At 45.7% G+C, this 10,967-nt stretch overlaps 2 long non-coding RNA genes across 4 annotated transcripts; one reads left to right on the top strand and one right to left on the bottom strand.

The window, feature by feature from the left end:
* Positions 1-8: 8 nt before the first annotated feature.
* On the bottom strand, positions 9-6,382 carry LOC119321971. Of its 3 annotated transcripts, none has more exons than XR_005155318.1 (7): positions 6,294-6,382; positions 3,603-3,683; positions 2,478-2,560; positions 2,297-2,376; positions 1,544-1,723; positions 1,048-1,446; positions 9-950 (listed from the first exon to the last, which is right to left on the bottom strand). It is a non-coding gene; the product is annotated as an uncharacterized LOC119321971 (long non-coding RNA). The 3 variants fall into 3 exon arrangements; XR_005155319.1 differs by having other exon boundaries at positions 1,566-1,723; XR_005155320.1 differs by lacking the exon at positions 6,294-6,382 and adding an exon at positions 6,117-6,271.
* An 888-nt stretch (positions 6,383-7,270) lies between these two features.
* LOC119323003 lies at positions 7,271-9,339 on the top strand. Its single transcript, XR_005156046.1, has 3 exons — positions 7,271-8,019; positions 8,112-8,320; positions 8,414-9,339. It is a non-coding gene; the product is annotated as an uncharacterized LOC119323003 (long non-coding RNA).
* The last annotated feature ends 1,628 nt before the right edge of the window (positions 9,340-10,967 follow it).

The following is a 10,967-nucleotide window of genomic DNA, read 5'->3' as shown; positions in this document are numbered from 1 at the left end:
ATATGCAGAAATGATACAACAAAACAAAGAAGCATTAGCAGCTATACTGCATATTCGAGAAACTGAGAAACCTAATAAATAAGTTGTATTTCTCTGGAAGTACAGAACAGTCTCTCAAATTGGCAGAGAGGGGTTACGAACAAGGACCAGGAGGTGGATGATGGCGAGAAAACATGGCAAAGTTTGTGTTTTTAGAAATTGATTCTGAACCTACTATGCACACAGAAACCAGAAACTGGGAATAAAAACAGTTTGTACACTAAAGGAAGAAAATAGCGGAGACAAAAAAAGCATTGCAGGCATCACGTCAGCTCAAGAATTTTTATATACTGATCAAGAATTGGCAAATCGATACACTGACTCACATTACTAGGTAGATACAGACACAATAAAATGCTACTTGGATGGGCTTCAACTAAAATGAAATAACTTCTAATTTCCTAACACAAAAATATATTAGAACACCACTCTTTTGTACTATTTTCGTACTCAAACACAAAACTAACTAAATTTAATTTCAGAAAACAACTGAATATTAGAGCACCACTTGTCAAGATCACTAATAGTTCTGGGTTGGCTTCAAATCACTACCATCATTATGCCACACAGGATAAAATGGCATCCAGTTGTGCATCAGTTAATATGTATACTCAAAAATAAAAGCGACTGACTTGTAATTTCAGAAAAAAATGAATATCAAAATATCACTTCAAGCAGCACCAAAGAAAGAAAACAAATTACAAAAGGAAGAAAATAACATACAAACGAACATCTCACAATAGGAATCAGAAAGAGTACATCCTAGAAAATATATATATATATACATGATTCCGTCAGTTTTTTAGAGATTTGGATTTCTATATATTTTTTGTTATTGTTATCCACATAGAACTTGAGCACTCACCTAAGCTCTCTCCAACCCTAGAACATTTAGTAATGCAGTCCAATATCTGCAAAAATATTAAGAAGAATATTAACTTACAATTTCATGGTTCTCGATGGACAAAAAGAATCAAGTATAGAAAGAGAGAGAAGGTAAAGACAAACCATGAACCACCACCAGATCCTTGCTCCTGCTGCTACGGTCCGCTCTTGATCCACTCCTGATGATGCACCGACGCCCTCATCCCCGAGAAAAAGGGGCAAATAAGAGAGAAGCCAGAGAGAGGAGGTACTAGCATCTTGGCCACCATGTGGCACAGACGAGCCATGCCGAGGTGTGCAGGAGGGTTCCCGGGGTGGCGTCGCCATGGACGCTGATGCCACCTCCGACTTCCTCCTCCATCACCTCCAGGGCATCTCCCTCCTGCTCGTCACCTTTGCGCCCCACGCATGCTGGCCGGCCCACTTTGCCCCTCTGGAATGCCAAGGCGCTGCCCAAGCCATCCACGACGCTGACGAGGCGCCGCCCAGGACCGGCCTTGAAACCGCCGATGTGTTGGATGCCTATGCAATCATGGAGGCATCCATACTAAACAGCAACTAAAAACACTTTTACATAATAATCACTGTCAAACAACCAGTCCAGAATCTCAGGAAATACCAGGAAATATGGTACATCATACATATGTCAATAGAAGATAAGAGCAGAGGAGAATATAATGATCATTCGGTGCTTCTTCATCTGCGACCTCAGACATGCACGAATGTGCCGACAAAGCACAACATGCTGCCATGGATTCCAAAATAGGTATAATGACGGAGACAAGAGTGCACGTACATCCTGTTCAAATGGAACCACAAAAATAAGCAACATAATAGAAGTAGTAAACAACATTCAGAAATATCCCTATTTTAGAAAGAATAAGGTTACTCAACTTGCTAATATTCCTAAACAAAATCGAGACACAGAATCGACCTTTCTAGTTCAAGTATAGATGATTCTCTCATAATTTGATTGTTAGATTTAAGGGCTATATATATATATATATATATATATATATATATATATATATATATATATATATATATATATATATATATATATATATATATAGGGTGGGTCTATTATGATAACACCCTCTAGAGTCTTATTCTGCACACCAAATCCTTATTCTGCTAACATTAATGAGCTGCCCGCAGCACTAGAAAAAATGGGACGCGTCTAGCGGGCAATCGTTTGCCCGCTAGTGCCCCTGGCAGCCTCCCCTATTAGGCATGTTTCGGTCCCCCCTCAATACAGATTTGGAAAGTAAAGAGACGACCGTCTCCCATGTCCCCCCTTCCACCCAGCTTCTCTCCTCTCAACTGCCCCTGCGCCCATTGGCCCCTCCCTCCTTTCTTCTTCTCTCCCCACCTGTCCCCACACTCTTCTTCTTTTCTTCTCCCACATGCAAAAGGAGGACGGGGGCAGTGAATCCACCCCATCGAAAGGACCTGCAATGGTTATGCCATTAGAGCTTAAAAATTGAACATATTGATCTACAAATCTAGAGCCAAAAGAGAGAACAAGAGAGAAAAGTGTGATCTCTTCTCACCTTTGTTCATCGTGGGTGCAAACTTTTCTCCCATTGTGTTTTCCCTCATTTCTCTAATATCCTGCAATGTTTTCTACTGCGTCCTGTTGCAACAAAAACACAGGGAGAGGGGGAAAGTGAGCAGCTATAGTGGTTTTTGTAGGGAGGAATAAAAAATCCTGACAACTACTGGTTTTGTTGTACATCCAGAGAAACCCCTCTTCTTTTCCTTAGATTTGCTTTGGAATCAGAAGTATGTTAGAATAGAAAAGCAGCAACTTGTAGGGTTTGTTTAAGCAAAAACAGTATTGCCAGCGAGCAACTCCTATGTTCTCCAGGGTGCAAAAAAAAGTGTGAGCAACTACTTGAGCACTTTTGAGCAAAAGAAAAGTGGGTTGAAGTGAGAAAATCATGTATCCCCTGATAAACTGTAGGAAGGTCGTGAGGTTGTTTACGCAAATTCAGTGTTACCATTAAGCAAAATTTTGTAGATTTGTTGTCATGTACTTACCGGATGACACTTGTTTTTCCTTAGATTTGTTTTGGAACAAGAAGTGTGTTAAGAATAAATAAAAAAAAGAAGCAACTTATAGGTGTTATTTAGGGAAAACAAGTGTTACAAGTAAGCTCATGGGTGCTAGAAAACTTTATGTCCAGAAATAAAAAGTTTGTGAGCAACTACTTGTGCACTTTTAAGCAAGAAATTGGGCTGAAGTGAGCTACTCATGTGTCCCCCTAAAAAACTGTAGGCAAGTAGTGAGGTTGTTAGCAAATCCAGTGCTACCATTAAGCAAAAATTATGTAGATTTTGTTGACATGTAGTGACCTGCTGGGCTCTAAACAAGAAAACTGTAGGTAAAAGTAGTTGGTTTGTTCAAGAAAAAATCAGTGTTATGATTTAAAATCAAAAAATTGGTTAGATTCTTTGTCATGTACTGACATGCTGGACTCAATAAAAAGAAAACTGTAGGCAAAAGTAGTTAGTTTGTTTAAACAAAAATCTAGTGTTACCCATTAAGCAAACTTTTGTTGTTTGCTGGCACACTGGAACTAACTATAGTCAAGTACCGGGGAACCCTTAGGCAAGTTTTAGTGAATTTGTTTTGAAAAACACTTGATTATCTGGAGCAGGGGGTGAGAAATTACCTGGAGAGTAGGTGATTGCTGGTAGAGGTTTCCTTACTTGGGCATTACTTTGATAGCTTGGAAAGGTTTTGTTTGGGGGTCCTGCGAAAAATACAAAACAAAAATCAAAATTCAAAACTTAGTAGATATATGGATGACGTGTTTGTTGGGTGTTTTTGCGTACTATCATGCAAGAGAAATAAAAAGTACAAAAAAGATAAACCGCTACTAGATATATGTATGTTGTGGGATATGGTTAACAAGAACTTATATATGTGTAAGGCGTCGAATAAGCAAAAAAGATATGGTTTAACTAAAAGGAACTTATATATGGGATACATAAGCAATTTGTCGGTGTCTTTTAGGCAACTTACTGCACCGCTGTAAGCAAATTTGGTCATTTTTAAATGGATGTGTTATAGGGCTGACTACTCGTGTTGATGGGTATCCTTTAGGAAACACATTGCAACTGCATAAACAAAACGTTGTGTCAATTATTGTGGTGCAGACTAAGAAATGAAAAAGATAAAGTTGTGGAAAAGCAACTTGTATGTGGATGACAAAGAGCAACTTGATGGGTATGTTTTAGGCAACTTACTGCCATTGTGTAAGCAAGTTGCGTCATTTTTGTGACATGGAGAGAAATAAAAACTAAGGAACCTTGTATATGAACCTAAAACAACTTGTTTGGAATCTTTTAGGCAACTTATTGCCAGTGTGTAAGCAAGTTACGTCATTTTTGTGACGTGGGGAGAAATAAAAACTAAGGAACCTTGTATACGGACGTAAAACAACTTGTTTGGAATCTTTTAGGCAACTTACTGCCAGTGTGTAAGCAAGTTGCGTCATTTTTGTGACGTGGGGAGAAATAAAAACTAAGGAACCTTGTATATAGACCTAAAACAACTTGTTTGGAATCTTTTAGGCAACTTACTGCCACTGTGTAAGCAAGCATCCCCACTTGCCTAAGTGCTGGTTGCAACTTGCCCCGCTTGCACTAGAAAAAAGTCTGTTTTGGGTGGCAATTCATTGTTGCTCTTCCTGGGACTGCCAACCATGGAACCACACACAAGGCAGATGTGGTGCGTACTCGCTACGGCCGTGCTCGATCTGGGACCTAGGTAGTCCTCTATGCCGAAGCTCGGAGGGGTGAGCTCGGTCGGCACACTGGACTGCCAGCACGCTGAAGCACGATCGAGGAGGAAACCGACACCGAAGGGAGGTAGAACGGGCTGGCGTAGGGGACCGGGGCAGCAGGCCCTGCCGGTCACGGCGTGCGTCGCCAGGAGGAGATTCGACACCACTACCACTGGTCGGTTCAACAGCAACACCACAGATCCCCCCTCTCAGCCCTCCCGGAATCTCCAACAAAATCCACAATGCCCACATGTCCCCACATATTAAAAAGTCTAGGCAAATCACATACAATAGTAGGCAAGTCACACATAAAACTCCAGCAACCCCATGCAGTTTTTGGCAAGCAGATCTTAATTTTTTGTAGTTGTAAGCCACACATATATAAAGTGTTTTGCAAGCCCCATGTAGTTGTCAAGCAAGTCCTGCTATTTTTTGGGGGTTGTGTTAAGTATCTAGCATTTTTTAGAGAAGTGAAAGGCAGGTAAATGACATCTTTAGGCACACATTTTTAGGCTGTGGGGAAATTTTTTGGGATCAATCAGATTTGTGGAAACAGACTTTTTCGCAAATCTATTTTAGTCCACAAATATTTGAAGGGGCAAGTCTCACATAAAACTACAGCAAGTGCCACACAATGATCAAGCAAGCGCCACACAAAAAATTATGAATTGTCTGTTTCCACATGCGTAAAATGTCTGACACCCAAAACCCTTCCTCCCCCCCTAAATGTGTGCCTACCATGTTACTTACCTGACTTTCTCTCTGATGTCTGCCACTTGCCTAGAATAGTTTTGATGTTGCTTGAACTGTGTGTGTCAATTCCTTCGTTTAGCAGTGTGAAGTTGCCTAGCCCCTGATATGTGTGTTTTTTCTGAATTATCAGGGGACTACATTTTGAGGACAAAGTTTTGCATCATTTTGAGGCAAATAATACACTCACAAAAATGGTTAGGCAAGTTTAAAACACATGATCAAGGTTCATGTAAAATCTAGCGACACATTTGTGTAAGAAAAAACAAGCAAGGATTGCCTATCATTTTCTAGAAAAAAAATACTTTGGGCAACTCGCACCAGCATGTGTAGAAACTGTTTCCTCAAAGTTGGGCAATTTTTGGCATTTTCCCGAGGCACTCCAACTTGTGCACTCTACTTATCAGTTTCTCAGATAACATACACACGAGAAGGCAACTCATGCCCCACCGTCAAACAACTTCCACCTCGAGCCCTCCCAAAAATTGCTTGTTGTCAAAATTCAGAGATACAATGCCGCTTTTGCTCGACGAGTTTGACGAAAGGGCAACTACAGACTACCAGACATTACATATCCATCTTGTCCATGAGAAAATGGAACAAAGCAACAATGGCTAGGTAGGCTATCGGGACAGGTACTCCTTGGACCTGTAGATTCATCTGTAGGTTCATATAATTGGTGTTTGTATCATCATTCTGGCAAGAACAGAGTAGACACGATTCTTCTCGCCATTTGCAGAGGATAGCAAAGTAAACGTACATTAATTTGGATATTACACACATTGCCTTCATTCTGCAGTACAAGTAGACAAGAGGGATGCATACCTGCTTAACAAGATTCTCAGCCGGTGGACGAGGACAAAAAATCTTCACATCCTTCCTTGTCTTCCTCTTGAGCCACTGGCATAGCTCCGCCCACTTCATCTTCCCCGCCACGGCCACGACTCCAGTGCCGACATCTCCCACCGCCATTTCCACCTCTGTCAAATCAAAAATCAAGAGAAGTGGATGTCCCTGAGTGCATGGAGAAAACAAGTAAACCAAGCAAGAGGGGTCATACCAAGAAGGCCACGCTATGCATGTGTGTACCTGTGAAGGTTCTCACGAAGGCCATGGCCTGATGGCCTTGTCGACCTTGCCGATGCAGCCCATGCTCCGGCACTACATGTTGACTTGTGGATTCATAGGTCCACGAGTCCACAACGAGCAGGGGCGTCGTCGATGGTTGGAATTTGCAGGGGCCAGCCGAAGCAGCCGCAACCTTCGGCCCAGATCCGACGGGGATCGAAGGTCCCAGCCGTGGGATGCATCGACCCGGCGAGGGATCGACGCGGCGGGACGTAGGACGATGACGGGAGGGAGAAGTTGGGCGCGGGGCCGCGTCGGCGCCGGTCTGTGGGCAAGGAGCGCGTCCGCTCGGGTGGGATGCTTTGCTGCCGGTCGAGGTGTGGGTGCGTCAACGGGGAAGAAGGCCGGGGAAGGAAGAGCTCCGGCGCAGGGTTGGCTCGGTGGAGGCGGGCCAGCACGAGGGCCAGGTCGACGGAGGCGGGGCGCATCGGATCTCGCCGGGGCATGGAGGAAGGTGTCAGGTGTGCACAGTGGGGGGTGGGGGTGAGCTTGTGAGACAAGAGAGAGGAATTGGTCTTTGGGCGGCATGGACCCGACCGCCCAGCACTTGATGCGGCGATTTCGATCGGACGACGCAGAAGGGTGTGTGCTCGGGAGCTCTAAACAGCACAGCTGCACTTTTTAGAATTTAGGGAAAAAATGTACCACCGCAAAAACAAAAACTGCACCCCACCCCCCGGCGCACCACCCACTCCCACCTTCTTCCTTCCCCGCTTCACCCCCAAATCTCCGCCAGCGCCCTGCGCCACCACCAACCCGCCTCCCGGCGCCACCGCGCTGCCCTACACCGCCCCTACGTCCCCGCACACCTTCCTGCCACCTCCCAGCCCGTGCTGATGCCGGCCCCCTAATCCTAGCACCCGATCACCGCGCCGGCCCTACCACCGGATCAAGACTGCCACGGTCCGCCGTGATGCCTCCTGTGCCTCCCTGCGACGGATCCGGCTAGATCCAGCCCCGCTGCTCCTAGCCACCTTCCTCTCGGCCCTGGCCGGGCCGCAACTGGCACCGCAGTGGTACCCCGCCCTGCCCTCCCGCTGCCTCCCGCCAGGATCCGTCCGCCGCAGCCAACCTCCTCCATCGCGCGCCTACAACGATCCACGACGGGGAGGTGCCCCTACTGCCTCGATCTGATTCCGACGAGGAGCTCCTCCCTCCCGCTCCTCTCCGGTGGGGCGTCGGGATGGGTCCCCTCCACGCCCCGCGCCCCCTCCCGGCTAGCCGCGCCGCTAACCACGAGCCTCCCCACGACACGCCGACGCTCCACGGCCCTAGGCCTGCCCGAATCGCCCATGGCGATGGATCAGCGAGATCCACTCTTGGGTGACCTCCACCTCATGTCGGTGCTCCTGTGCAACGGAAACAAGCAACATCAGCTCTCCCCCAAAGCGCAGTTCACCTCCCGTTCATGGATTCGTGGATGGTGAGATCCCATTGACTCCTTTGCTCCGCGTCCTGGATCCAACGAGCATTTGGGCTTCAGGTAGAAAATCACATCTCTACCACGATGTGCAGGAACCAGGAGGCCACCTACTTTTTCTCTCCCGAGCTTCTCTGCAGCTAAGCAATGGGAGAGCCTCCTAGTGAGCACTTGCTCCAGGCGTGGGATCTCAACTCCTCCCTCCGTCATGGATCCACGATGGGACAGCACGGTGATGCAGTTCGGCATGCGCACGCGTGCAGCACGGTTGGGGCAGCGAGGCAGCTCGTGTAGTTCCCTTCAGGTAGTGGAGATAGGCATTGGTTTTCAGATTTGATTTCCTGACGAATTTAAGCATGTTTTTTGGAAGCTCCTTTGTGACTAGCTTTTTTTGCAGTTCCGTTCGAGTGCCAGATCCTCCCGAAGCAACCGAGGCGCACTTCCTCCTCTCCGCAGCGGAGGCGCACCCCTACCTTCGCGCGACCATCAACGGCGACCCTTCCCGCACGGGTTCCGGCATCGATCCGTGGCTTACGGCCGCGGACGCCGTCCCAACCCCTTCTTCTTCGAGTAGCACACAATGCACCGGGACCCCTCCTCCGTCGCCGCGTTCTTGCTGACGGAGGATTGGTTCACCAGGACCAGCCCGGCTAGGTGGAGTTCCAGCTCAGCCTTGTCTCATTCCCGAGCTCGTGCGCCAGATCCAACCTTGACAGAGCTCCAACCAGCACCGTCGCTGTCCAAGCCGGCGACTGCGACTCTGCACACAGGCGTGTAGTTCTGCCCATGGGGAAGTGCAGCTCGGCCAACGGGGGCGTGCAGTTCGGCCCACATCGTCGACGGCTTCCACGACTACGATTCTGCACACGACGCATGCAGCTCAACCAACGGGAGCGTGCAGTTCGGCCCATGGCATCGGTGGCTTTTCGGCGAACTAGCGTCTGCACGGCTAGTTCCCTTGTACTCTGCACACGTCGATGATTTTTTATGAGGGGTTCATTGTGTATGTTGCAGAGGTCAGGCGTCCACATATGCGCGTACAGTTGAGCACGGCGCCAGGTGCAGTTGAGCTCGTCCTGAGGCAAGCGTTAATACAAGCGGCAGGCAGAGGCAGTACAGGGGTGGCCTGCTTGCTGATGGATGCGCATCCTCAACTGCAAGCAGTTTCCAGTTTCGCTACGACACGTTGTGGATTTTCGTTTTGTTTTCAGGCAGCCCATGATTACCACAGGCGCATAGCTTCGGAATTTTGTTTGCTCCATTTGTAGTTCTCTCAATGTGCAGAAGAGAAAATGTTTCACATTTTTGAAGTTCGCTTTGTTCTTGGTTGTGGCACAAAAATAAATAGACGATGCAGTTTGCCCATAACACATGAGAAAAAAAGTGAAAAGAAACAAAACTTAAAAAATAGCTAAGAAAATTTTGTGCGATTTTGTTCATATCATGTGGTGTTGTGGTTCATTCTTTTCGACCATGCAGTGCACTTTGGTCTAAAAAAGATCCACTGTGAAGGACTCTTCAGTACACTTCATTTTGAACAAAATGCATTAAAAAAACATGCAAATGCAGTGCACTTTGGTCTTACAAAAAGTCCAATACTTTGATGCTAGTGCTTATTTTATGTGTATGTATGTGTGTGTGGCTGTGTAAAACAATTGATGTATGTATTGTGCCCATGAACATCATCAGCGACCATAGACAGTGGCGCAAAACAGAAAGTGCATGCAGTTTGGTTGGCTCGATTGTGCAATACTTTGTGTTTTTGTGCGGTTCACTTGTTCTTAAAAAAAAATCAAAATAATGTTGGTGGGAGGTAACATTCTTTTGATGCAATGTAATTTTTAATGCAGCCCATTTGCTCCTTTCATGCAGCTCACTAAACATTGACCATGTAGTCCAGATGAGACAAAAAAATTCAACAGAAACCAAAACATCTCGAAGAAGATCGCTTCTTATCAGATGTAGTTCACTCGCTCAGTCTCTGCGGTCCACTAGTTAGAATTTTTTTTTCAAAAGAAAACTGTTTTTTTATATAAAATGATGAAAGAAACCATGAAGTTTGCTTGACTGTCTGATGCAGTGCGGTTTCTGGTCTGAAGAAGTGCGTTCATGTGTCTCATGCAGAAAACACGGCAATTTTGGTCTCGCGAAAAACAGTGTCCGTGTTTCGATATTTTTAAAATTACTCTTAAACCGTAAGAAATTAGAGAGAGTGTTCTATATGAAAAATTTGCGTCTCTACGATATCTTTCCAACATCGTATAATTTGAATCATTTCGACAAGCGGTTTGGAAAAATTTACGAAAAAACGGTCGCTGCCACTCATCGTTTGCCGCACGATTTTCAAAATTAACTAAAAACCGTAAGGAATATCAAGAATATTTCAACATATGAAAGTTGCGCCTCGTCCGTAGCTTTCCAACGGTGTATCACACGCCTCGTTTCGACAAACGGATCAAAAACTGGAGCGAAAACAGTACCGAAAATTTCAATTTTTTTGAAAATAGAGTTCCGCGATTTAGTAAATTTGAAATTGCTCTTAAACCGTAACGAATTAGAGAAAGATTTATATATAGAAAAGATGCACCTCGACGATATTTATCCAACGGCGCATCATTTGCTTCATTCCGACAAGCGGTTTAGAAAAAAAGCGAAAAAACGCTCGCTGCCACTCGTCATCCGCCGCACCATTTTCAAAACTTCTTTTAAACCGTGCGAAATCTCGAAAAGTGTTCAACATGTCGAAGTTGCGCCTAATCCATAGCTTTTCAACGGTATATTACCCGCCTCGTTCCGATAAACGGTTAAAAAATTAGAGCGAAAACATTACCAAAAAAATAACGCGTGCAGTTTTTTCCGACGAGAAGTTCACTAGTCTCTATTGCAGTGCTCGTCGTCAAAATGATGCAGTGCGCTTCTGTTGAGCGTGCAGTGCCGAAGTGATGTACAAT

The sequence above is a fragment of the Triticum dicoccoides genome, chromosome 6B (assembly GCF_002162155.2).
Source record: "Triticum dicoccoides isolate Atlit2015 ecotype Zavitan chromosome 6B, WEW_v2.0, whole genome shotgun sequence".
Lineage (NCBI taxonomy): Eukaryota > Viridiplantae > Streptophyta > Magnoliopsida > Poales > Poaceae > Triticum > Triticum dicoccoides.
This window is presented reverse-complemented; position numbering and strand designations above follow the sequence as displayed.